Below are 27,998 nucleotides of genomic sequence, written 5' to 3'. Positions count from 1 at the left end.
TTACCTGTCATTGGCCAGTTAGAAAGCTTTCATTTTCTTACATATAGCTAATGCAGATTGAGCATCTTCAAACATAAATCTTTGCCTAGTGTGATGATAGTAAAAAGCAGACAACATGGATGAAGTTCTTGTTAACTTCTAGGCACTAAGTTAAGCACTTTCAATGCATTATCCCAGCTAATCTTGATACCAGCACCGAGTTACGTGCTTTGCTATGCCAACTGTATAAATTTGGCAGGGGGTTGGGGGGGAGGGCAGAATTTTTAGTTTGGAAAAGCTAAAGAATGTGGAGTAAATGGTGGCTGGGTTCTGAACAGCCTGAATCTGTATCTACACCCATGCCCTCAGCCTCTCACATGCAAAGGCAAGATCACTGACTTAGAGCTGGAGACGTGTCACAGGCTCTCAGCACGGATAGCCAGCCTACTGGCTTCCCAGAAAGGCTGGAGCAGTTTTCACTCTGAAGGGCAATGTGAGGTAGCTGGCCTGGGACACCCTCACTAGCACTAAGTGCTCCATGGGGGCACCGAGCAAGTTGGGGAAAAACACATTTTATATGCAGACATCTAAGAACAGAGAGACATTTACCGTGGTGCTAAGCAACCTTAATCCTCAGGGCCTCTCACTTGATTGAATCCTTCCCATCCCCCTTCTAAATAAATATTTACTTGTGTATCTAATTCTGTGTAATTTTCTAACGTAAGTCCCAGACTTACATAAGCTTCAGACCCCACAAAACCCGAATCCACAACTGTCTAGGAAGAACATTTAGGGCTGTGGCAGAGATGATACTAAAAGTTCCGTACACCAATTGCATTTTCCACAAGCACATGGCATAAGTACATTTCCCGGTTTCCTCTGCATTTGGCCACGCCTGTGATTGAGTTCTGGCTAAAGGAAGACAGACTATGGGTAGTGTATTGGGTAGATATTGATGCCTCGGGTGACCCCGTTGGACTTTAAAGTGATCAAAAATTACATTCTTATTGTGTTGCCATTGATATTTGGGGGTCATTGTAACGGCATTCAGCATTAGCTATGAGGACTAAAGCAAAGGCTTCACACCTTTGATGGCTCTCCTTGCATATCTGTGTCACAATGAGCTTGCTAACTTGGCATCTTTCCTTCTTATTTCTAACAAAGCAAGTAAAACTGATTTGCCTCAAGTATGCACACTTACATCTGACAGCCTTAGATTTCATCTCTGGGAACTCCTCTGCCGCGTGGTATGCAAAAGTAAAGCCGCGTGGTATGCAAAAGTAAAGCCGAAAGCCATAAGCCACGTCTTCCTTTTAAAAACACACTCTGAGCAGTAGAGACTCAGCTCTTAAGGAGGAGACAGAGTAAGTGGCAGTTACTTAGTTTCCCCCAAACACTTTAGAATCCTGAGTTTTCTGCGAAGGAACACAGATGTTCATATCTCTGACAACAGCTAGAAGCTTCTTGCCAACACATGAGCCCATTTCAAGAGAAAAACAGACACAAATACCAAATATATGCCAAATTCTCTCTAAATAGCTTTCTCCCCCTATTTCTTTATTTTAGCCAACTTGATTCTTTCTACCATACCCACCACATATTTTCTGATTTCTTAGGGCACGTACATTTTGCAGTTATCAGCCAAGAGGGCTCAAGATTGCTTGTACTCTTCAGAAACCTACTCTCTTCTACATCCAGCAACCTCCTCAAGCACCTTATCAAGATAAATATCACAGTTCATTTGGGGCACAGTGCTGTTTCCCCAGAAGCCAGGAGTCTTTCCCTGTGAGGATAGTCCTCCAGATTTCAAAGCTAAGCAAACTCAAGGCTGGAAACCCTCTACTATAATCTCATCCTCTAAACTGCAGGCCGTTCTGAATCTATCATCTCATTTCAACCCCAGCTTCTTTGGGGTTGAATATTCAGCAAGTGGATGAAGTTGCAAAAGGAAAGAATGGAAAATTAAAGGCTTTTTCGAAATTGGGAGCTGCAATTGCTTTTTCTGAATGCTCTTCCAACAGGCAAAGATGAAAGAGCCACGCCTCATAAACAGCAGCAGGAGAGGGCCTGCCAGAAAGGTTAACCACTTTCATAGGCCAAAATTGGCCCCTGCACTTGGGGCTTACAAATGCACTGGGATTTAACCGCAAGGAGCTGGAGCCAGTAAGGATGGGCAGAGGTGTTGCTGACCTGAGTGAGACCAGGGAGCCAACCTACGCTCCCAAAATGCAGACAAGAGGTGCCTCTGTCCCCATACAAATGATGATGCTTAAAGACTGCAGCTCGCAGGGGCTTCCCTGGTGGCGCAGTGGTTAAGAATTCGCCTGCCAATGCAGGGGACACGGGTTCGAGCCCTGGTCCGGGAAGACCCCACATGCTGCGGAGCAACTAAGCCCATGCGCCACAACTACTGCGCCTGCGCTCTAGAGCCTGAGAGCCACAACTACTGAGCCCACGTGCCACAACTACTGAAGCCCGCACTCCTAGAGCCCGTGCTCCACAACAAGAGAAGCCACCGCAATGAGAAGCCCGTGCTCCGCAACCAAGAGTAGCCCCCACTCGCCACAACTGGAGAAAGCCTGCATGCAACAATGAAGACACAACACAGCCACAAATAAAAATAAATTAAATAAATTTTAAAAATAAAGAATAAAATAAAAATGTCCAAAGAAAAAAGATTGCAGCTCACAAATCCAATTGCATTGTGCAACTGAGATATTTGTGGCCTAGTCTGGCTGGTTAGCTCTAATGGTTAGACCATCTGGCTAATAAGATTACAGCCAGTCCCAGCATAAGAAAATTAGCTTTCCTCTATTTCAACACAACAGATTCATCCTTATCCCAACTTGAAACAATTTCACAAGGCAAGCAAATAATATTTATTGATTACCAATTACATATATAGCATCCAGAGAAATAAATTCAATAAAAAGAGGAGTTTGCATTACTTATCAAAGTCTTTTCCAGCCCTGAAAGTCTTATTTCTGTGAGTTTAGACAAAGAATTTACATCTCTCTGGCCAAGAGGTTGGATGTTATTGGCTTAACTCATCAGACTCTTCCCCCCCATATCTGTGCTTCCTTTTGGCCTAAGGGACCTGGTTCAAGTCCCAACACATCAACAGCATTAGTAGAGAGAAGCTCATGTGGTTTTCCTGCCTCTTTTAGAGGATTCAACTGTTGGCAGGAATATACACTTTTAGGGAATTTTGTTTAGTCATGAAGCAATTAGCTTTCATGACTTTAAATGTTTTGGTGGATTTTTAAACGCTTAAACAGGTGTACAAATAGACAGATGAAGCAGACAACATCTGCCTTCCTATTCAGGTAAAGGGTTTTAGAATTAGTTAACTGATTGTAAAAACTCTAAAATGTGTTCCAGTAATGATGCACTATGTGATTTCTTTAGAAACAAACAAAATTGGACAAGCATGATGCCACACTAAGTTAAGTCACAGGGTCTACAGCACCTCCAGAGAGCATTTCAGAGCTCCTTTCCAGGTGTGGTGGGCACCACTTAAGTACTTTCCTATTTATAGTTCTTAATAAAAGCTACCATTTATTGGGCACTCCTCATGTGTCAGGCCTGTTAAGCACTGCATAGCATCCTCTAGAGGTCTGTATTATTATCTACATTTTACAGCTGAAGAAATTGAGATTCAAAAATATCACATAAGTTGCTTAAATTCCCATATCTAGTAAATGGAGAATGTGGGATTCAGGCCTGGCTCTTTCAAGCTCCAGGTATCATGCTCTTTGACCTGTACCAATGTCTTCCACATTACAGCTTATTTCCTAAAAATATGGAAGGGAAAAAAGTCCACCATTTCCCTTCAGGTCATTTTTCTATGTAGTCAGGCATTCCTCTCATAGCCTACAGTAAACTCCTACAGATACGATTAAGCTTGTGTCTCTTTACCTAACCTCTTACAGCTTTGCTTTCACTTCTGAGGCTAAATAAAACTTGCAGCTTCCCATTTTATATTACTTCTAAAACATCTATCTCAATTCTTAACCTTTTTATTTAAGTATTTTTTGGCCTTTTTTGCCCAGAAATAAATGTCTGATTATGCTGTGATCCATAAAGCCACGTAGAATGAAATAAACAATTCCTTCTCAGGGAAATACCCGCTTGGGGAAACCTAGATTTCCCAAGAGAAACCTAGAAATGAGTTTGACAGACAGTGTCAGGTTCATTTCCGTTTCTCTTCTTTTAAATCATAAGTGCCCTCTACCAGAGAGGTTGCATTTCTAACCATTAAAATACCCCTATCTAAAATTCAGGATACCCTTCTCCTAAATTAAATGCTCTGCTTGAGATGAAGTATTGCTTCCTGAGGGCTATGTGGGTGGAGCTGATGGGTGAGGGCCCCTCAGAAGCAGGGAGCCCCCTGTGGGATGCAGAGCAAGGTCCAGCATGGCACTTCCCCCTTTCCCAGGACAACAAAGCAAACTGTAAAGAGCCATGAGCACCAGATCATCATTTCCTCCATAGCAAAATGATCTTCCTCAGTCTCAAATCCCTTAGAGAAGGAGATATGCAAGTGGAAAAGCCATTTGTTTGTTGACCTTATTTATCTTCCACCTGGGCAGCTCAGAGCCTCTAGCCCAGTGGGCTTATAGACCCCTCATACTGTACCAACATCGGCCATTTTTTGTATGCTTGAAATGTATGATGCAACAGAAGCTATGCATCCTTCCATGAGTCCTCTTCAGTATTCATGAGCAGAGATTTACAAGGCCACAGTGTGCTATATAGTTCAGAAAATCACCAGATGGACACATTGCCCAGTACCCACAGGTAGTTCCTCCAAACAGAAGCTATGAAAGGCTAGCCATCTGATAAGATTCTGTGTCCCATCTCTATTGTAACTAAACAAACTATATCCTACTCAGGAATCTGTCCATATTAGCAATTTGGGTAGAGCCTTAGAGATTCTGGCACTGTAGCAACATGGCCAAAAGCCCAGGAATCAACAAACAGATGTGATATGAAAATTCTAGCCAATGAAACAATTTAGCAATGCTGAGAAACCTATAGAGATGATTTTCCAACATGACTGCTTTCATAAATAATCTGTCTTCTAAGGACTGTCTAAGGTCAATGGTTTCAGAATTGGCTTTTTAGCAAGGATGACCAGTAGACTCACTTCAACCTAGGGACCTCTGGAACATTTTGTTTTTAACGTACCAAAGAGTAATATACACCAAAATTGATAGCAATTATAGTTACATACACTAGATGTATATCCATTGAATGAATAAACTAATGACACAAACTCTGCTAACAACTAGTTTTGACTTTGGCCAAGTCATGGGCCTCCGATTTCTCACGTGTACAATGAGTTAAAAGGATTAGGTGAGATCACAAATGGGTGCTCCACAGAATAATGGTTCTGCAAAATGTGATAGGTTTTATTTGGAGAAAGAGGGCAACTGTGGTTAACTGAGTTTGAAAACCAACATGTTACAGAAGAAAGCAGATCTCTGACTGGAGGCTTCTCAGCATTTAACATGCTAATTCATAGAGAATCTCCCCAAGAAAGTCTTACGAAAGTCACCCACTCCAACAAGGCTACAAAACCCTTAATTCACAAGGGTTTCCGCAAGTCTCAGTTGGTGCCTGGTGCCCAGCAGTTGAGCACACTTTTAAGCTCTCAACAAATATTTGCTCCGCAGGTCTTCAAATCTCCTAACAAAAGGATCCCTTCTTCAAGGTCTTCTTTGATGTTAACTATTCTCATTGACCTAAGATCAGCTGACATGCGGCCCATCTTTCCCTTCGGTTCTGCCTCTTTCTGGCTCTATGACCTTGGGCAAACTATTCACCCTCTCTAAACTTTTAGTTTTCTTATCTATAAAATAAGAATATCAATAGTAGTTAACTCAAAGGACTGTAGTGAGAATTGAGATAATGTGTATAAATCACTTTGCATCACACACAGTAAACACTCAATAAAGGTTAGCTGTCCTTGTTATTATTCACTAGTGTAACACACTGTTTGGATTTCTGTCCCAAAGTCACCACTAAGCAGACTTTGGCATGTTGGTCCCTATCTAGCCTCATCACTGGCAAAAGGCAGACTTTGGATTATATCAGCATTTCCCAAACTCTAGCTCTCCAAAGACTATTTTCCAGCCCTATTTTACTTAACATTCTCTTAAAATTATTTCACCTTAGTCTCACCCTATGCATGAAAATCTGTGAAATCATATATTTGATGCGCTTGTTACCTTTTTCCAATATGCATTAAAATGAATGAACAATTATTTAAATACCTTTCAAAAGCCAGCATTAATACCTAAATCATCTTCAACACCACACACTGGGAAGTAGTAACTCAGGATCTCCAAGATCCTTTCAGTAAAAGATGAGATATCATCTCTCCTGAAAAATCACAAACAAAGCTTGGCAAATGCCAACAACCACCCAGCCCCAGCAAGGAAGCATCATGGTTCAGACCATCGAAGGGATCCTTTTTAGAAACTCGATACAAATCATTTAACAGCAGGAAATCAGAGATGACAAAGGGCATGGAGTTGCCTGGGACTTTCCAAAGCAAGAATGACCTTCAGAATTCTCTCCCAAGTTCAGATACATGTACTCTTTTCCTCTGTCAAGCAAATTAACGTGTGTACTTATTTGGAACAAAATGGCTTGTCAAAATGGACAACGATCCTCTAGTTCAATTCACAAGAAAAAAAATGGCATCTCTAGGATGTGCTACATTAGCTGAGAGGTGGGGAGACATTTTTAAGATACGTTTCGGGCTAAGACTTTTTCGAATTCCACAACTGAAACTCACAAAAAGCATATAACAGGCATAACGACACCCAGCCAAGAACAAGAGCACCTGCTCTACCCCCATCCCACCCCCAGAAAAAGCACATGTTGAAGAACTCTAACACTCAGATGAAATAACCCCCAGTCACCTCACCCCAGGTTGGCAGCAACCAATGCTGAAAATGTGTCACAGCTCCCTCCAATGTAATGTCACCCTCCTTCAGACATCAGCAAAACCAAAGCCACTATGAAATGGAAAAAGACATAAAGAGTATTGTAGACTGGTCATAAATAGAAAAGACCAAGGATACTATTTTGTAAACATTTTATGGGCCCCAATATCCAGCCCTTCCATGAGTAGAAACAAGTATAAGTGGTAGTCTATAATATCTTTACTTTTAACTGCAATCATTCTAAAGCCCTTTTAATAGCTGTCGCTTATTCATTTCCAGGCTGTAGCAAATTATAGTTAGAGGAAATGGCTGCTGACAGCTTCCCCACTTCTGTGAATGGCACGCTCACTCATTCTTGCAAGGCCTGTGGTCCTCCTTTCCTGGCACATCATCCAGGAGCACGAAAGTCCTGCTTAAAAGGAACAGTAAAGACAACAGTGCCCAGGTTTGCCAATTCAGAGACCTTGGTTACTCCAGCTCTGTCTCACAAGGCCTCTGTATATTCTTTCTCGTTCTGAAAAGAGGAGAAAAATCAGTTTTCCCCATACATGCTCCAAAGGCAGTTTAGCAACATGAAAGATGCATGTTTGGGAAGGGAGGGCGTGTGTGTGTGTGTTTGTGTGTGCGTTGGAGGAGGGTGGGGCAGTGATTTCACTTGAAAGGGATTAATATTTCAGGTATTACTAATGTCATAAACCTCATCCTCTCAGGACACGCATCCCAGGGAAGAGAGAACTGGATCAAAGGCACAAAGCAGTCCACAAAAAAAATAATAATAATTTTGAATCTAAAATAGTATTTAATAAGAAAACTGAATGATCACTTTTGGCACCTGGAAAGTGGTTCAGCCTGTCCCCAAATATTAAAATTGGATGAATACAAAAATAACTCTTCAGAGGAGCTTTCAGAACTCAGGCTAATGAATCCAGTTATGTTGCTTCTTAACAGCCTTGATTAAATGGGAGCATTCGACTCCGGACGGGGGTGGGGCAGAACCAGTGGACAGCAGAGTATATACGCTTAGAGCCCTGTCACATCTGTGTCACACGGACGGCAAATCAGGAACCAGAACTTTACGATGACATTTCTTTCTTTAACACTGGTTCTTTCTCACGTCAACATGTAGCCTAAAGATCAAAACAATTAAGTGAGAAGGCACACTGGAGAGACCCCTAGGAAATAATTTTCAGTCTTTATGTTTTCAAAAATTCAAAGACTCAACAGATGAAAGTACAGCAATACACAAATTAATTGCTGCTCAGAAGATGAGCTTTTTACTTTTTAATTAATGTTCTGTCCTTAACCCAAAAGCAGAAGTAAAACATACAATGTACAGTGCTTACGCACCTCTATGGCGAAGTGTTACCTTTTTCCTTCAGGCTTTCTTTATCCTCCTGAGAATGTGTTTAAATTTAAGACACAGTCTTGGCAGTGTGTGTAGCTCAGTGATGCAAATAGTGTGGGATGGCGCCACCCAGAACTCTGTGAGTGGGAGGACAACCAGGAAATCAACTTTCCTTTCCTCAGTGTGACTCTGTTCCGTCCAGAGGATGATTTGGGCACACATACTGTCGGTTGTCTTTTTCAATTGGGGTAGGGAGCAGGCATACAGAGGGAATGCCAAGTCATATATTGGAAGTACTTGCATTTGCAAAACCCCTGAGTTTAAACTGTTAATTTCCAACTTGTCTTCCTCCTCCCACTTCTCTCAGTGATTCCACATCCATCCTGGGGGTCTCAAGGCTACAGGATGGAATACAGTTACCTCTGCAACAGTCAGATATTTGAAAGGAAGGGGCCAGCATAGATTAACCAACTCAATGGGCAATGGCAAACCTGTTGGAGCAATTTGTTCGAAACGTCTCTTAAACCTTTCCCAGAAGTGCTAACAGGCAGAGAGAAGGGCTGATCTTCAGTTTCATACTCTCCCATCTTGCTGTCTTTAAAATGTCCCTTTGGGCACATTCCACATGCCAGGCAATGGGCAGGGCACAGAGGATGTAAAGACAAACATGGTACCCTCATTATACTCAGGAGCCCCCAGGCCAACAGAAGAGACAGAAAAGTAAACAAGCACAAATTGATGAGGTCTGTCTTCCTTTTTTTTGCAGAGATGCATGAATTAATTCTCTATGGAGACCAGTCAGAGGTCAGAAGGCTTTCTGCAGGAGACATTTAAGAGGGCAACAGGTTGTAAAGGATGAAGAGCAGAACTACAGGGAAGAGGCACCTAGAAGTCATCCAGGGATTCCCCAAAGGGGCTTCATAGCACAACTGGCTAGGGCAGGAAGTCTTTGTATAAATACGGATTCCAGAACTCACCCGGAATCAGAATTTCTGGTGTTGAGGGCCCAGATTCTAATTCTTTGTAACTACTGAGATGATTCTGAAGCAGTTGACTGATCCAGAGATTTCTGATTGGGACCCATTGATCACATCTAGCCCCCTTCCTCCATATTATACAGCTAAGAAAACTGAGGCCATCAAGGTAGGCACAGATTATAGTCAGTTCAGGCCCGGGACCAAGACTCTGGCCACTTGACCCTGAATTCCATGCCTGGACCACCAGAGCCTGCAGAGCTCATGAGGTACAACATCTTCCATGAAGCAGGACGTTGACCAATAGCAACAGTGGTTGGTGCCTGCATGAGAGTACCAGCCACACTGCGTTACTGGTGTGTCCACGACTGCCTCCTGCCCCCCAAAGGGAAGAAAGTCAGTCCCTGTGTATCACCACTTCCCTGGCATCGAGTGTCTAAAGAATGAGTCAATGAATGAAGTCCACAAATGGGGTCCACAAACAGGACTCTGCACAGCATCAGGGAAGTACTGAGAAGGTCACCTGTCCTAGGGACCTTATTTTCTCTAAAGAGAGAAAAATAAGACGCAGGAATCAACTCTGGTAGTGGAAAACACAGTGAACTTTAAAAAGTCATAATGCAAAGAATAGAAAACATCATGAAATTTTCTTGTAGACATAACCTATTCTAATGAAATAGCTTTTTTTTTCTACAAAAGTTAAAATCGAGCACGTGTTTCAGAGTCAGCGAACCTGAAGGGTGTGGAAAGATACAGGAATGGTGTATCTTGTGAGTTCATTTGTGATTCCTAATTCCATCCCTTCTAACCAACTGTTGGTCTTGAACACACAATCTTGGAGGAGAGGTTCAGAACATATACATCCTTTCACATCTATTGGACACCCGCTGGAGCCAAGGAACTCTGTTCCTTGGCAACGTGTTTCATTTTATCGTGGCATTACATGGACACCATTCCCATTTATACAAGAGGAAATGGAAGCTATGAGAGCTTAATGAATTTGCCCACAGCAAGTAGAGAATGAGTCATTTCAAACTCCATCTGTTTAGCTGTGGAGATCCTGCCTCTGTCACTCCCCCAAGGCAGCTCAGCAAAGTGTCTAAGGGAGTGAGGGCGTCAGGCCTCCAGCCAGTCAAGGGTTCTATTTAAGTACCTTCTAGTGTGGCGTGGTTCCCACACAGACAGCAGAGTCAAAGCGGCAATCAGAACAGCCGGATTCGCACAGGCCTATGGTGTTAGCTAGTTAATCATGGTGTTTCTACAAGTGACATATACAGGAAGCCTACTACGTTCTTACTGGATCTGTACAAGCAGAAGAGCTCTAGGTCAAGTGAATGAAAGTCTGACCTGAACCATAAAAACAGAGTCGTGGCCCCTTCATCAATTCCCCAACTTGAACCACTTTATAGACACAAAATCCCTTAACTGAAGGGGAGGCTGGGCCCCCTTGAGGAAGGACCCTGGTACATTGCCGAAAATATATACTGTTAATCTTTCTCCCAGTCTTCCCCCAAAGGGACTGGCAGCCTTTTACTAAGGAGACTGTGCAGTGGGGAATAGGAAATAATCAAACCTTTGGGGGATTACTGGTCACAGCCTCTGAACTGACACTAGTTCCAGGAGACCCAAAATGTCCCTGGTGGCCCACCAGTCAGAGAAAGTGCTTATGGAATTCAAGTGATCAATGGGGTTTCAGCTCAGATCCATCTTGCAGTGGGTCCCCAAACCCATCCTGTGGTTATTTCCCCAGCTCCAGAATACATAATTGGAATAGACATACTCAGCAACTGGCATGATCCCCACACTGGGGAAGCAAGGAGTCGTTTGGTTATTTAATTGAAGGAGGAAAGGGCTGTGGAAGGTCTGAGAATGTGGCTCCAAAGGCCCAAATATGCTCCACTTCCAGCGTGAACTCAGAACACTAAGTTTGGGGTTTACAGTGTGTGTGCTGTTTGGCTTAAAAGTAATGGGCTCAGCTCAGCACTTGAACGTCAGGATAAATGGTTCCAGCAATGAAGAGCCACGACACCTATCAAGTTTCAATTGCTAGCTGAAACCTTTGATAGCTGCTAGAAAAATAATGTGCAATTTTAGCCTAGAAACATACATTATAAAGGTCACAGTGCTCTCAGACTATAATAAATAAAATGTAGGTAAGCACGTATGTGGTAAGGATCCCAGCCCCAGTTTGTGTCATGAATGCCTGGTCGCCCACAGGCCCTGGGAGGAAGGAAGAGAGAAACATATTCTCCAGATTCAACATTGGCTGAACTGTGGATAAAGGCACAGAGGGGGTAGAAGTTTCAGGGTTTAAGCCAAGAAATGTTTTCTACATTCTTCCAGCTTATGCTCTTCTAATATCTCTGCCCCATAGGATTTTTTGGTGACTAGGAGAGAATTACAAGCAGACACACGAGGTATAAATACTTCTGCAGACAGTAATGTGATGACAACGTTGGTGTCCTCCTCTGGAGTGTTCATTACACGCAGGGTCCAGCGGAATGACAGTAAAGCAGTAACCACTGCCACCACAGGATTAGGGCACTGCAAGGCCAGCGGCCGCTTGTCCTCCACATCTGACATATGGTCTGGGCCCCGCCTCCATCACAGTGACCTCAGGCAGGACTGGTCTTCAGCAAAACTGAGTGCAATGAGAGTTACATGCCAGCCATCCCCGAGCCACATGGCCCTGCGGCCCGGACTCGGGGCCAAGAAGCCATTTTAAAGGGCTCTTCCAAAAGGACGCAGTGCGCACATACACGTACCCTAGTGCTTCTCCCTGCAAGCACTGACTGAGCACCTGTTGTGGCCTCAGCACTGGGAATATCTGCCCTCAGGACCTCCAGTCTACTCAGGAACAAAGACAGGAAGCAGAGCGTAAAGAGGCACAAGAGGCACGATAAATGCCAGCACAGGGAAGCACTCCGCGTGTCCCAGGAGGGGATACCAGGAAATCAAGGAAGGCTCCCTGAGGAGGTGACTACTGAGATGTGTCACGTTGACCAGGGGGAGATGTGGGTTCGGGGCACTTCATTCTCTCTTCTCGCCACCAATTGCCTGATGCCTTTTCTGTGACTTTTCTGTCCTAAGTTTACTCTTAATGTTCATTTCAACCTGATTTCACTTGCGAAGGAATTCTGGGCTCTTACACTCCCTGGGGAACAGCCATGAGCCCACTCTCTTCCTCATGATCGGTTTCTGAGCAGAATTTTAAGAGGGCACTAGAGAATAGCTTTAAAGGAGACGCCCTCCCCACCAAAGTAATCCTCCTGTATCCCTGGCCCTTTACGTCCCTGGAAACAATTCCACATTGTGGCAACTATGGTCTGGTGTCTCCCTCGTACAATGTGCTCAGTCTCCTGCTTCGGATGGCGAAGTAAACGAAATCCACGGAGGGGCTTCTCACCACCCTCCTCGTCGGGTCAGACTTCCCCACTACCTCCCTGCCTCGTGGCTTCCTTCGGCACTTACATAAGAAGATTCTTATGAAATGGCTACAAAATGAAAACTAAAATATCAGAGACATAGAAGTAGTAAGCCACAGGTCTGACAAAACAGCTGCATATGAAAGGATTAGGAAATAAATTAGAAGAAACTCAAAGGATTTAGAATCTATTTCAGGTGCACTGCAAGAATATCCTGCCAGTGTGGGGAGAACAGGTCCAAGTTAAAACCCAGGCAATAAAGAGGATCCATCCATTACTGGCTGCCTGATAATGTTCTACCTTGAGGTTTATAATTCTTCTTTCACTCCTTAGCACTTTGTAGGACCAGGCTCCTCAAAGTGGAATCAGGACCACTTGCATTAGAATTACCTGACGGACTTGTTAAAATGCAATTTCTGGGTCCCCAGCGATTCTTAGGCATTTTGAAGTCTGTGAACCACAGATCTCGGTACTATATCATTCTTAAGTGGTTGCAATACCCACGCTAAATCACTCAGTTAAATTGCTCTTTAAAATTTGAAGGAGACACCAGTGGCTAAATTGATTCTTTTAGAAATTGTTAAGATTCTAAAAGTAGTAATGGTGCAGTCACATTGTGACCGGTTTTAAATGATGTAAACGTTGCACACTGAAGTCAGAAAGATCTCTGCAAAACGTAACTGTGGTCATATCACTCCCCTGGGTAAACACTTCAGTGATTTTTCATTGATCTTTTGGTAAAGGCCCAGAGCCGTGGTCCCAACGAGCCCACCTCCTCAGCCTAATCCAGGCCTGGAGTGTCCCCTGCCCAACGTTCTGGTCTTCAGTTCCTTCAACATCCAAGTCCGCCCTTCACATGACCTTCACACACACTAGCCACCCACAGGGACTCTTCTTTCCCCAGTAAAATCCGTTCTTCCTCTTCCCAGATCTCCCTGACTATATAAATCCCCCTGCTGTAGGCTCTCCCAGCATCAGCCCTTTCCCCCACAGCCCCTGGCACAGTTTAAATGTCACATTTATTTGTGCAATCCTTTGAATAATGTACATTTCCTCCACAGGTGTCTAAGTAGCCCATGACATCAGCTAAAGGACTATTCTGTTTTATTCCCTAGGAAGGAAACCCACCATCGTTTATGTATCACCTAGCACACCCATGGAACATAGCTGGTGCTCATTAAATATATTTGTGAATGAACAAAGGAATTAAAGAGTATCTAAAAAGCAAACACTGGAGGCAAACGCAGACCCACAATAGCCACCAGGAATTTAAAATACACTCGGATCCCTCTCCTAAAAGTTAAAAGCTCCAGGGTCTCGCCAGCACCCTGAAGACTAAGTCTTATGGAAACTTCCCTTCCCCTGCACATGATACTAGATACCTTCTTTTGCACTTACCACTTCAAAAGGATGAGCCCAACTCTTCCTAGTGCAATTCCTGGATTTTGAAAGGAGAGTGAAGTTCAACATTAAAACTGCTATTATGCCATTTCTCTGGGCCTTGCATTGATCTAGTTATGAAAAATTACCCTAAAGCCTGTTCATTGTCTGAAAGACGTATGTTGAAATGAAAAGAGACCTGGGGGTTTCCACGATGACTTACTTCTTATATTTGTGTACACCTTCGTGCGTCTTATCATTCTCAGCTCCAGGTGCCAATTCTCAGACTGTTTCACTGCATTTTCAAATGCTAGAATTGTTAGCAGTATATCTGAATGATTTTGAATGGCCCTCAATAAGTTGGCCATAATTACAACACTATCTCTACTACAGTGGAATGATGTTTCACGGGGATATAAACGAATCAACCATTACTGCCCTCTTTTCTCTGCCATCTTGCTGGCAGTAGGCCCTGGCTCAGGTAATGAATGGTTTGCTGCCCTGACTGTGCTCATTTACATGTTCCTGAAGCAAAGCTCTCACAGCAAATTGTTCCCAGCTGAACACAATATTCCAATGTAATGGGTTCAACTGAGGCAAAAATGAATTGGACAAATGGACGGAGACTTGGAAGCAAAAGAGAGTAGCATTCGGTACGCTGCAGAAAATTCCTCGATTTTGAAAGAAGAGTGAAATTCAACATAACAACTGCTATTATACCATTTCCCTGGGCCTTGCATTGATCTGGGCAGCCAGCCTCCCTGACAAGTAAATTTCCTCATCTGTAAAATGGGTCCAAGGTGAATTAATATGTTTGACTCACTCTTAATCTGATATATATTTTGGTATGGATATAACTCCCCAGTGATTTACTGTAAATCTATATTTCACCATAAAAATCTTTTTATGGGTCTTTAAACATTTATTTAACACTGGATCCTATTTAAAGCTCCACACTAATCCTGATATATAGTAAAGAGGCATTGTCACACAACTGACAATCTAGCAGCTGAAAAATCCATACTTATCACCCTGTCTGGGAGAAGAGAAAGTGATGGAGATTTTTATTGTACACTGAAGAGAGTATATAATTTGTCAGGTACCAAACAAGATTTGATTATAGTGATTGATAAGTGACTTTTCATGACTATAGTAACAGGAGGTGCGGGGACTATACTTTTCAAAGCACAAGCTTGGAGAAGTAGTTTTCATTCGGCACATTTCTCTCCTACACCCATACTTCACGGCAGTTTAGTGTCTACACTGAGGTTTATTTTTTTTTTCGACCCACTCCATAAAAGCCATTACCAAGTGGCGGGTACATGAGCCACTGCTTAATGAGCTGGTGAGCCTGTCAGCTAGTTGTTGCCTTCCTGAAGGAACAGAAAGTAGAAAAGGCATTCAGACAAACTGGCAACAGCCAGACAGAATGAGTAGAAATGGAAACAGGTGGCTTCTACTTAGGTGGCCATAAAATGAATGGTCCAACCTGGGGCACTTTTGAAAGAGAAAGTTGGTACAGTTAATCATGCTGAGATGACAGAGCTATAGTGGGTCTGTGCACTCAGGATTATAGACGTCCTACTTTTATTTTTCTATTTTTCATCTCCAGAATATTTTCTAATCTGATTTCTAGGCTCAGGTTAAAGAAGAAAAATTAATACTTTCCTACCACCCACCTGCCAATGAACATTTGAACCGTCCCCTACTCACAGGAAGTTCCAAGTGATTCAGAAAGAGACATTTACAAAGCGTTATTGGAACCATTGAGCTAACTCCTTAACATAAAACATAATCATATGAAACCCAGTTCAACCGAATGAAAGTCCTGCCAAATGCTCCTCCACTACTGTTTCACAAACTGGGAGTTTCTCACTGGGCTCCAATCCACGCTGGACAAGTACAAACAGCCCCCAGAAGGCTGGATTCAAGGAAAGGGAAAGACCCCCAATTAGCAACCTCCATTCTCTCTACCCAAAGTAAAATAATAATAAAACAGTAAAATCCCAGGTTAGTTGACAATGAATGGGGGATAGAGATCCATTTACAAGAGGTTTTATTTGAGGATCCCACATTGCTAACATGATTTGTTATGTCAGTTCTTTTAATTCACAATCGATGGTAATTTTACCTGACCTGTTTTTCAGCAGTTTACTTCTGCTGTATTCTTGAAGAAAAGATATGTAAATCAACCTAATAGTCTAGTCAAGATTTTAGGAGGAATTCCCCAAGCCACTTAAAGAAGATAAAGTAATAAATGTACGTCTTTAAATGATTTTAGCAACATATTTGAATTAAAAACTTGAATAAAAACTACTGAATTAGTACTAATAACATCAACAATAATAGCAAGTCCAAACCAATGCTTTTGGGGTATCCTACTTTACAATTATTATTATATTTAATTACCTCAGCAACTCCAAGAGGTAGGGACTTATAGTACGCCCATTTGAAAGGTGTAAAAACTGAGGCTGAGGGCTTCCCTGGTGGTGCAGTGGTTGAGAATCTGCCTGCTAATGCAGGGGACATGGGTTCGAGCCCTGGTCTGGGAGGATCCCACATGCCACGGAGAAACTAGGCCCATGAGCCACAACTACTGAGCCTGCGCGTCTGGAGCCTGTGCTCCAGAACAAGAGAGGCCGCGATAGTGAGAGGCCCGCGCACCGCGATGAAGAGTGGCCCCCACTTGCCACAACTAGAGAAAGCCCTCACACAGAAACGAAGACCCAACACAGCAAAAATAAATATAAATAAATAAATAAACTCCTACCCCCAACATCTTCTTAAAAAAAAAACTGAGGCTGAGAAAGGTAATTAACATACACCAAGTCAACCAGCCAAGAGAGTCCAAAAGATAATTTGAATCCTCAACCAACAAGTATGTATTTATTTAGCTTCACACCTCAAAGACTTTTCCCTTTTTCCCCCAAATCCATTCAGTCAGCAAATCTTTTTTTCATCAACGTCAATATCCTTTCCTTTTGGCTTGAATCCAACCTGGGGGGGGCGGGCGTTGGACCTCTGGAAGTTGTCTCTTTAAAGGAAGAGTTTTGGCCCACTACTCAGACTTGAAGATGGAGTTGCATTTACACAGCAAACACACTGCTTTATTTATTCATTTGACCAAGACTGTGTGTTTATTCGGGTAGGCCTAGAAGGAAAGGGCTTAAGCTTCCATCTTTCCTTGGCACCTCCCTCCTGCTGTACCATCTAATCTATCTTCCATGTGGCCTTGGGACTTAGATTTCTTATTGAATTCCAACTGTGTCTTTTCCTTGCCTAAAATCCTTTAGCACTCCTTTCTGCTCAATCCAAATGCCCAGCTCCCAGAAGAGTTGACACAAGGCCTCTCTCAAACATTCTCCCACTACCCTGATGGCTGTATTCCCTGGTCTTACCAGGTTCTTTCTTTTAACACTCAGCTTTCCAGGTCCTTCTCAAAGTCACTTCATTGTGAGCTCCTTCCTCTGTGATCTGCACACATTGTAAACACACATTTATCACACTCTATAATGACTATCTATTAATGGATCTGTTTTCCCTCCAGCCCCTCTCACCACGCTGCTCATATGAAGCAGGTCTTATAATGACCAGCAAGAGACTTGACTACAGGACATAAAATGCGATCAAAATGGCTGCAGAATGAATGAATGAATGAATGAGTGAAGTATTATGATGGGTACTGTAAGCCCAACAGTATTTCAATTTAATAATATTTATATGCATATTTAAGTATATGGCACACATTTTAAAAATATACTACAATTAATAAATAAATCTTTATTGTGCTTCTCTCATATTAATCCAGGCAAATGTTTCTCAAAACTCTCAAAGAATGGACAGTAATTGAGAAAGTAGTTCTAACGAGTTGAACTCACTTCTTGGCAGTAAAGTAAGTCTAAGGATGATGGAAATATATTCATTCCTTGAGAAAAGTTTTGATTTAATGTGATTTATACTGACTTGCTATAAAAGTGATAAGCACTGGAGAAAATAGGATTTAGCAGGTGATATAATAGTTTCTTTGCTCCTAAAGAACTTTCAATATTGGGAGAGCTACATGGATATATGTCGGGGGGGTGTGTCTTTCTCACACGTACACATACATACACAGTACACACTTACTATTTAGTGTATGAAAGGATCAGTCCTATTCCCCCAAATCGAAATTTTTGAATACTTGGTCACTTCCTATGAATGGCCCACGGTTGGAATAACTAGGTCACATGGTCCACTATAAAAACGCTGTGAAAATGATGGGGTGGGGCAGTGGTGAGGGTGGACAGGAGTCAAGTAAAAATCAGCCTTACTGACTGTTATTGGAATTCACTCTTCACTTAGCCAAAAATACGCAATCTAACCAAAGTCCCTCCACTGGTTCTACCTCCCAAGCCACATGCCTTCTGGTGGGCAAGGGCAAAGCCAGCTGTGGCTCTGCATCTGGATTAAAGAGCCTGAAAACAGAAAAAAAAATTATTTTGAAATGCACTATGCTTCGAAATTAAGGGTAATTGTGTGTAGCAGCCTGGAAAATATAGCTCATCCAGGACTGCTCGGCCACAGAACCCCACAGCACAAAACGCTAGCTTTCTAAATGCAATCTCAAGCTAAAAAAAAAAAAAGGCACAAAGGGCGGAAGGAAGGGTGGAGGTTTACTGTAGGGCTGTGACTTATAAGAAGGCGACTGCCTCGGGGAGACGAGCTAGTACACAAGCTGGACAATCTCTCTCCATCCCTTAAGCCCCTAGATGCTACTCTGCTACAGCAGCCGACAGCGAAGGTAAATAACAGGTTGACAGATAATTACATAAGAAAACAAATGTGGCAATATTAGGACAGAAATCTAATAGACAGAGTGGAAAAGGACTCCACATATAGCAATACCTTAAAGCGATGCCCTGGTCATGCTAATGGAACATCAATATTTATTACTACCCAACTAGCCAAGGCGTATTTTACCAGCAGAGGAGGCATTTCACCCTGTTAACTCATTCCCAAGCAGACATTTCCTTAATCTTGCGACAGAGACCTCTGAACAAGCCCAGCTGAGCTTTGCGACCACCTCCCTCATTTCATTATCTTATTCGCATTACGTGGACGTTATAGCTAACACAGTAACCAGGGGCCAGAACTCAAGACCCTGTGAGGAAACTGAGGCATAAAGTCACCAGCTACAGTTTTTTTCAACCAGAGGGTGCCAGGAAGAAATACACATGAAATTCAGAATTGAAAGCAATTTGGGTTAGGGAGACAATTGCAATTTTAGGAGGAGAGGAGGCTAGAGAGGAAATTTGGAGAAGTAGAGGAAATAAATGAACATAAAGGACGAGACCACCCATCTGTGAATAAACCACCTTACGGCAAAGGAATAACCCGTAAATAGAAAACTGGGGCACTTATAACTGCTGTCAAAAGTCTAGCATGTCTGATAGCCCACAGTTGAACTAATTTACGCAAGAAAACAAAACTGTGGGGCTTCCCTGGTGGCGCAGTGGTTGAGAGTCCGCCTGCCGATGCAGGGGACACGGGTTCGTGCCCCGGTCCGGGAGGATCCCACGTGCAGCAGAGCAGCTGGGCCCGTGAGCCATGGCCGCTGGCCCTGCGCGTCTGGAGCCTGTGCTCCGCAAAGGGAGAGGCCACAACAGTGGGAGGCCCGCGTACCACAAAAAAAAAAAAAAAAAAAAAAAACTGTGGTTCTTACTAGGAGAAGGAGTTAGCAACTGGCAACGTCTGGAGACATATTTGGTTATCGCAACTGGGTGCTGTTACTGGCATCTGGTGGGTAGAGGCCAGAGAAGCTAGTAAACTTCCTACAATGCACAGGGCACCCCCCCCCGGCGACAAAGGATTATCCAGCCTCTGGATAATCAAAGTCACCAGTGCCAAGGTTGAGACTGCCTGATATAAATGGTCAACGCAGAATGGGCAATAGACTGCAGGAAGAAAAAGAAGAGAATCAGTAGCCTCAGCATCACCCAAGGGAGAAACCATCCTGGTTAGGAACTCCAGTCTCTGGTTCACTTAGTTGGTATTAATACATGGGGCAGGAGAAACAGCAAAAAATATGACTAGCTGGAAATTACTCTGTTAAACGTATTCCCTCCCCCAGATTGGTCCCCCCCACTCCCCCAAGTGGTTCCATGCTTTTGCTTTCACCATGACTCATCCACAGAGAAAAAAAAATGCTGGCTAAAGAATATGTGTCTATTCCCCTCGGCAAACATCATTCTCATTTTTGATTAATGAATTGCATTCTGGCTTATACGCGTCAATATCATGAGCATGCTGATGGGCATGCTGTCCCTGAGAGAAGGATCTCTGACTCCCAGGAATAAAGAGGTCAGCTTTAGAATGGGATATCCAAAGGGAGGCACTGAAAAACTTGGCCTCGGTGGTGGCAGACACATCCCTAGGTGCCACGGTAACCCAGGGCACAACCATCAGATCCCAGGGAATTTCTACCAGCATACAGGAGTGAAGGGCCCCCTGGGAGGGCCGCAGCATAGCTCAATGTGGGGATCCTGGCCTCAGACCAGGCTAGTCCAGGAGAACCAACAAGAAGAATAAGTATTCAACACAGGCATCATGGGGCACGGGCAAGATACAACAGGGTAAAAAGAGTCAGAAAAGGTGGGTGTAGGCTCAGATCTACTCTCCAAATATACTAGTGACATTTCATTTCTCCAAGCCACTTCTATAAGATGGGATATGAATACTATACCAGTTCATCCCCACCATTTCGAAAACAGCATTCCAGGAGGAAGCATGTCAGCTGTCGGCACAAGGAGGAAAATGTTGCATGGATCCTGTGACTTCAAGCCCCCTGGGGCAACGCTCAGTCAGGGCTTACTCAGTCCTGCCGCCCTCAAACCACTGCTCCTTATCCGGCAAGTACAACCCACCCAACCCATAGCAGTCCTGGAGCCCGGCAATTAGTACGGACGTTTTCCGGTGTTTTCTACTGAGGGAAGTTTTGCTTCCCGTATTAACTGTTAGAACGAAAATAGTCAAAACTGTAGCCTCAGTTCCTAAAATTGAGGTTCCAATAATAATCTTGCTCAGATTCTGGAAATCAGTGTTTGCGGGGGCCTAGAACACTGACTGAGACTCATCATCTCATTCTATTTATACATGTGACTAATTTCTCTACTCAGCACTAGGCCAGGTTGTTGCTGTGGTTAATTCTGTTTGATGAGCTAGCATCCCTTCTCCTGCATGGATTCCTACACAATACTTGGCTGTTCACCCCACCTTAGGCCAGTGACAAAAATCTGCTCAGGCAGACCTGTACTTATCCTGTGAAAGCTTAGAAAGCATAGTACTAAGTCACAAGTTAAATTAATCATGGATCAAAAGCGTGATTTGAGAGCTTCAGTTCTGGCTATTATCTATAAGTTCCAATTGTTGACACTCAGACAACCTAAATTATCCAGGGAACCGAAAACTGCAACCAGTGTTGCATTGTACTTGCAGGCTGGCTTTGTTGTACCTAAAAATGCTGTGCTTGGCGTATTCAAAGGCTTTCACGGGCCACACGCATTTCATGGGAGCCACACTCTGTACCCTGGATGGCTGGTCTTCAAAATCCTGATGTTTTGGACAGTGCTGAAGTTCTCAGCCTTTTTCTTCTTTGGTTAGCCAGTCCCAAGCCCTGGTCAGCTAAGAAGCTTAATCTGACTGTGTATCACAGCAGTGTGGCTGCCACCAGAAGAGATTACTTCTGTCTTTGCAAGCCTCTGAAAGTAATTAAAAGCATGCATATGGGGACCGTGAGGCATAAAATATGAAAGGAAAAGTTCAGTGAAGTAAGGTTCCAAAGACCTCAAAAGCTTAAAGACCTCAAAAGCTTAAACTAAAACTTGTCCAGAAAAGAGTATTTTCACTCGTTTTATTCTAACTTAAAGAGTTACTACAGATAATCTACTGTCTCTCCATATCACTAAAGTGAAAAACATATACTTGGCTCTCCAGCATTGCCAAGACGTCAGCCTCGGGGCCTAGCAGACCATCAAGTTCTATAAACAGCAGTATTTTAAAAGTTAAGTCAATGACTGATGCTTTTACTGCATCTGATTCAACATTTGGAAACAGCATCTCTTGCAGGAGATTAAACCAATAGCATTTTGGGGGGCGGGGAGCTAAGTGTTTTTTAAAGTATGGCCCTATGAACCACTTTCATCAGAATCCCTGGTAAATGGTTTAAAATGTACATTCCTAGGGCCTCCAGAATTATTAAAACAGACTTTTTTCATCATGACCCACATTAAGTGATACATTTGACATTAAGATTTGGTGTCCGTTTTGTAAGACACTCAATTTTCCATTGTACTCTCTTCTATTTCATGTTTTCAACTGCTGGTCCGGACCTAATAAATTGATATTATGATCCATTCCTAGTTGTAACGCTAAGCTTCAAAAACATGAGACTAGTTAATTAGAAGAAGCAGAACTGGAGTTGCACGATTAGCAGCAAACACTTGAGGCTTTGTGATGGAGAGAGGGTTTAGTAATTCCCCACCTTTTCTAAGTTCAACAAAATGAATGTCTTATAAATCAAACTACCCACTTGGATGGTTTCAGGCATTGAAAAGTGGTTGCAGGCTTCAGTTACAAACCTTAAGGGTACCCACTGTCTTAGATCCGGACAGGAAACGTCCTCCGTAGGAATGATTACCTCTAAACCTTCAGTGTTAAGAAAGATAATAATGTCAGCAAAGTGTGTGCTCAGAGCCCCTTGGCACACCCCTAGCCACATCCTCTCTGCAAGGCTTCAAAGCACTCCCTTCCTCCGCCTTTCCCTACCCGTTCACACCCAACATCCAAAGGGGTATATTACTTTAAAACACTCAAATATTGCCCTATCTCAATTTAATAAAGGCTTATGATTTAGCAGCACTGTAGAAACCCCTCATCCATTTTCTCTCTTTCATTTTGCTTCTCCTGGGCATTTCTCATCTCTCTTCTCCCCAGCACCTGCCACCCAGCCCCTTTCTGTCTCCCTCTCCTTCTTCCCTTACTCCTCTCCTCTCCTTGTCTCCCATCTGCTGGGGGAGTGGAGTGGGATACAGTGGATGTCTCTGACTTCACTCCACTCACAGTAATTCCCTTCTTCCCAGGGGAGTCTTTCTTTGGCTAAAGTACCACACACTTTTAAAAGACATTCTCCAAGGAGAGTGATGACACAGACAGCAGATCTGAAGCAGTTATGCGTTATTAATAAACTGTTCTGCTTTTCCACTCCCCCAAGGAATCACCTCTCTGTTCCTTTCTTCAGGCTGAAATTCTAAGGGGAGGAGTTTACTCAAGGTAGAAAGGGATCTGCAAGAAGTGTGGCTGGGCATGGGGAGAGGACAGAGGAGAAAAAGCAAAAGCCCGTTACCTGGGCTTCTTACTTGCCGCTGATGTTGCAGTATTTTGTTTTTCTGGTATATTTCCCTGGTGAGCCTCTCCCATAAAGGCGTATCTTAGTCAACAAGTATTTCTTGAGCACCTACTACGTGGGAACCAGTCTAAGTTCTGGACCCGTAAACAAGACAAGGTTCCTGCCCTCGTGGATCTTCCATTCTAAGGGGAGAGACAAACAATAATCAAACAAACAAGTGAATATATAATGCCAGAGGGTAATAAGTGCTAAGAGGGAAAATTAAGTGACTTAAAAGGACCAGGGAGTGGCTGGTTGCTATTTTATATGAGGCAGTCAGGGAAGCCCTCCTGCAAACTGACAACTGGGCAGAGACCTGAAGGAAGCAACAGAGTGAGCCAACTGGACACTGTGGGGAGAGGCTCCTTGCGCAAAAGGAATAACACGTGCCAAGGCCTTCATGAGAGAACTTGGTGAAAAAGAAGAATGTAAGGCAGAGTAGCTGTCTGTAGTCAAGAAAGGCAGAGAGATGAGACACGGGAAAGGGGGGGAAAAGGGGGATAAGGCCATCAATAGGACCACCCATCCTGTAACCCAGTGACTGCTCCAGGTCCTGAATTCCACCAGACCCAGGTCTGGGCCAGCCTCCCAGCAACCCCCTCCCTGACACCTACCAAGCTTCTTCCCTAGTTCCCTTCCCTCCTCACACCATCCACCCTGCAGAGTCCCAACACTGTAGGTCATTCCCTCACAATTTCCCCAGAGGAGGTACAATCCATCTAATTAAAAACAAACAAAAGTGAGTAATAAGTGTGGTAAGAAATCAACATGAACCTTTAACCACAGCCCTTAAGAGATAGGAAATGTACCATAGTAAAGAGCGGGTTCAGAAGGTCAGCTGTAAGGAAGAAAAGTCTGCTACTTGACAGCAGGGGATCTGACCTTCTAACTCACAGTGCCCAGTTCCGTAAAGTTGATATATAAATACGGGTCATTAATTACTTTTATTTACTAGTTCGGTTAGGGTTAGGGTTAGACAGTAACTTTTATGTACTTTTATTTTTTTTATAGACAAAAAAACCCAAGAACAACAACTCAGAAATTCTTCCACTGCCCCACACACCACCCCCAAGTCACTGGCAGCCGTAAACGAGGAGCCTGTGGCCTCTGCCTCCAGAGGCAGAAACCCTTGCCATAGGTTCTCTGAAATCTTAAATATAACGAACCAGATCCGCATCATTTATGGCCAGTGGTGTTAGCAGGCCCTACGTGTGAGGCACTGGGCATCACGAAATATGCCCCGCGAGTCCCCGGAGCTGTCCAGAGGCCCGCAGAGGAGGGTCACTACCGGGGGCCAAGCGCTAGGCTTTAGGTCAACGCAGGTCCCGCCGCCAGCAACCCCTGCCCTGAGCAGCCAATTTCAAACAGCCCCTAGGTGGCAGAGGGTCACTCGGCTCCGGAGCCCCTCGCGGTCACACACACACACACACACACACACACACATACACGCTCGCCGCCCTCGCGCGCGCCCGCGGCACCACACGAACTTCCCAATCCCAAACGCACGCGCGCACCCCCGGGCCGGCTGAGTTCTGTATTTCCTCTTCCTCAAAGCTACTCTTGCGATCTCGGCCGCCCCTCTCTGCTCGGATTCCAGGGCCCCCGAAGCTCGGCTGCCTTCCTTCTCTTCAGGCGCACCCGGTGCGCCCCCTCTCTGATGCAGGGGTCACCCATCGAAGCCCCCCACCTCCTTTCCCGGTCCCAGGGGGGACTTCGGCGTGTCCCCGGGAGGCGGGTATTTACTAACAGTCGCCCGGGGCTCCCAGCTGCCCCAACCGCCCCCTCGCGTCCCTCCCGGCCCTCCACGCCTCTAGACCATCACCGCCCCCTCCCAGGAGTGCGTTCGCCGGGGGATTCCCTTCCATCTGCGAGTGCCTGAGAAAAGCCGGGAGTCCTAGCTGCCAGTCCCTTCTCCCGCGCAGCCTCTCGGGTCTCCAAGCCCACAATTCCACACTCTCCCTGTCCCCAGCCCCCCGGCGCCAGCAGCCCAGTCCTCAGTCAGCCTCCTCCAGCCCGCCCTGACCGAAACATCTCTGCGGGTTCCCTGGCCACCGGCCCTGCGCTCCCTCCTCTGCGCCCCTTCCTCCGCTCCCACTCGCCCTCCCGCCGCCCCCTCCGCCCTGACTTTCCCAAATGGGGCAGAGTGCCCCCACGCGCCCGCAGCCTTCACCCCGGCGGCCACCCCCCGCCTGCGCCGCGACGCCCCCAGGGAGAAAACAAAAGTGTCTCCGCGGCGCCCAGAGTCCCCCCGCGCAAGACGCCTCCTCCTTGCCCCAGCTCCCTCCCCGGCTGCGCTGAGGTCAGCGAGTCAGGGCGCCGCGCCAGCCCAGGAAACTTTACGAACCTGCCCGGGGTCGCAGGACGGCGGCGGCGGCGGCGGCGAGGGTTCCCAGCAGTCAGAGCTCCGGCGACCCCGCGACTACTGAAGGGGGACCGGAGGGTCTGTCGCCCAACTCGGGGTCCCGGCGGTGTGAGTGGCTCTGCCTCTATCCCTTGCCCATCCTCGCCGGTTCGCGCTCGCCAGAGCACACGCACTTACACTCCGGGTCGGCCGGCTGCTGCGCCGCCGGCGGCCGCTGCTCTCACTTCCTCTTCCTTCCTCCTGCTGGCCAGAGACACATTTTGCATCTGCAAGGCATCCCGAGATTAGCCGCGAAATCTCCTCCTGAGCGGACGCTGCGGAGTGGCCGCCGTCGCCCCCCGCACCTGCGCCCGGACACGCGTGGTTGGCGCGTTCGCCTCCAGCCGGCGCCCTGACGCCGGCCCACTGCACTTTGCCTGGGGGATGGGGGTGCCCACGACTTTTTGAAGTCCCCCTACTTAAAAAGAAGAAAATGTCAAACACCGTGTACGCCTCAGTTCTGCTATAAATAATATGTGTGCAGAGCATGACTTCTCGAATGAGCTCACACGCGGCGTTTTGCAGGCGCTAACTCCGTCACCCTCATAGCGCCACCTCCGGGAGGCCGAGAGTGCGCGGCATCTTTTTATAAGCCTTCAATTTGGGCAACTGGTTTGGAATTTTGAGGAGAAACTTCGGTGGGCTGTTTTAAAGCTACCTTAAGAGGCTGATGTGTTTGTGTTGACGTTCTGCCTCGACCCTTGGACGGCGCGACAAAAGTAACAGGAGAACGTTTCCTCCTCCTCAGTCACCTGTGCATTTACCGACCAAAGGATTTATTTCTCATCAATTAAGCCAGGGACTCCCTAATTTTGCATAACTTTGCATAAAGCAAAACGTTCTACCACCAATTTGGTATTTAGGAGGGAAATGACAGTTGTTGGAAGGTTGCAGGAGAAACACCTGTCCTCTCCAAATTCAGAAATATCTACGCTGGCTCTACCAGAAAAAGGCAAAGGCAGTTGCTATACATTCCCTGCAAAATGACAAAGGAGGTAAGTCGGGGACAGGGAGGCATTAGAATGTAAGGTGGAAGCAAACCTGTTAAGTTTCAATCCCACCCCCTAGCCCCCCAAGGAGACTTAAATTTTAACCATGTGCCGACTGTCCATTAGCAGCCAAGAGTTCCAAGTAGCTATTGAACGCTTGAAATGTGGCTAATGCTGAGATGTTCTGTTAAGTGTAAAATAGACACTAGACTTCGTGTGAAAAACAGAATGTAAAATAGCTCGTTAATAATTTTAATGTTGATTACATCATTCCAACAAATGATGATAGTTTAGATGTGATGACTCAGTTGGGTTAATGTATTGGGTTAAGATATAAAATGTATATTATATACACTAAAAATAATTTCACTGGTTTGTTTTTACATTTTTAACACGACTACTAGGAAAAGTAGGACTATACACATGGTTCTCATTAGCGGCTTATATTATATTTCTAATGAACTGCCCTGATCTGACCCCTTATTACATGCATAACCCCAGGAGGCAGTATTAGTAGCTGGAATATTCGGGTCCAGATCATTATAAACTAACAACTTAAAACAGTATGATTCCAGGAAAGTAATTTCACTTCTTTATTTCTTCATCTGTAAAACAGTAATGATACAATAATAACAGTCAACAGGGCAGCTATCAAATGAGGTAATTTAATAAGCAGTCAGTAAATGGAGCCTTTACTAATGATGATGAGACACTTTTATAGTGATAAGTATGAATCTTATCCACAACTTTCTAGCTAAGGCACATAAAGACCTTTACTTTAGTGCAGACACCATGAATACTCGGTAAATGTTAGGTGTCATAATTGTTCCAAGGGTAGACAGGGAACTTTGCACAGCAATTAGACAAATCCACCTCCCTGTGACCTTTGGTCCCAGCTCTGCCCTCTGCAGTTAACACAGAGTAAGTCACATCCTTCCTGCAAGAGATAATCTTTCAGATCTTTGAAGATAGCCCTAGAATTCTACCTAAACTTTCTCTTCCGAGGATTAAACATTGTCAGCTACTCTAACTCCTTTTCATGTGATATGGCTTCAAATCTCTTTCACCATTTTTTAACGGACACCTGTCTCTGCCTTTTAAAAAAGTTAGTTGTCATATAAATTAACT

The 27,998-nt window shown here is 44.6% G+C and overlaps 1 protein-coding gene across 3 annotated transcripts in view; it reads right to left on the bottom strand.

Moving 5' to 3' along the window:
• Positions 1–26,063, bottom strand: part of ELMO1 (engulfment and cell motility 1) — a 548,606-nt gene extending 522,543 nt beyond the window's left edge. For 2 of the 3 annotated variants that reach the window (XM_089917010.1, XM_022583084.2), the window contains exon 1: positions 25,825–26,060. The gene's annotated coding sequence lies outside the window, so the exon portion shown is untranslated. Of the gene's footprint in view, positions 1–25,824 lie in introns of all 3 variants that reach the window. The other variant, XM_022583104.3, reaches the window with a different exon arrangement.
• Positions 26,064–27,998: the final 1,935 nt, after the last annotated feature.

Source organism: Delphinapterus leucas, chromosome 9 (genome assembly GCF_059928025.1).
Source record: "Delphinapterus leucas isolate spDelLeu-1000000601 "Yukka" chromosome 9, BTC_Dleu_Yukka2, whole genome shotgun sequence".
In the NCBI taxonomy this organism is placed as follows: Eukaryota; Metazoa; Chordata; class Mammalia; order Artiodactyla; family Monodontidae; genus Delphinapterus; species Delphinapterus leucas.
Note: the sequence above shows the minus strand (reverse complement) of the source record. Positions and strands in the feature narration are given on the sequence as shown.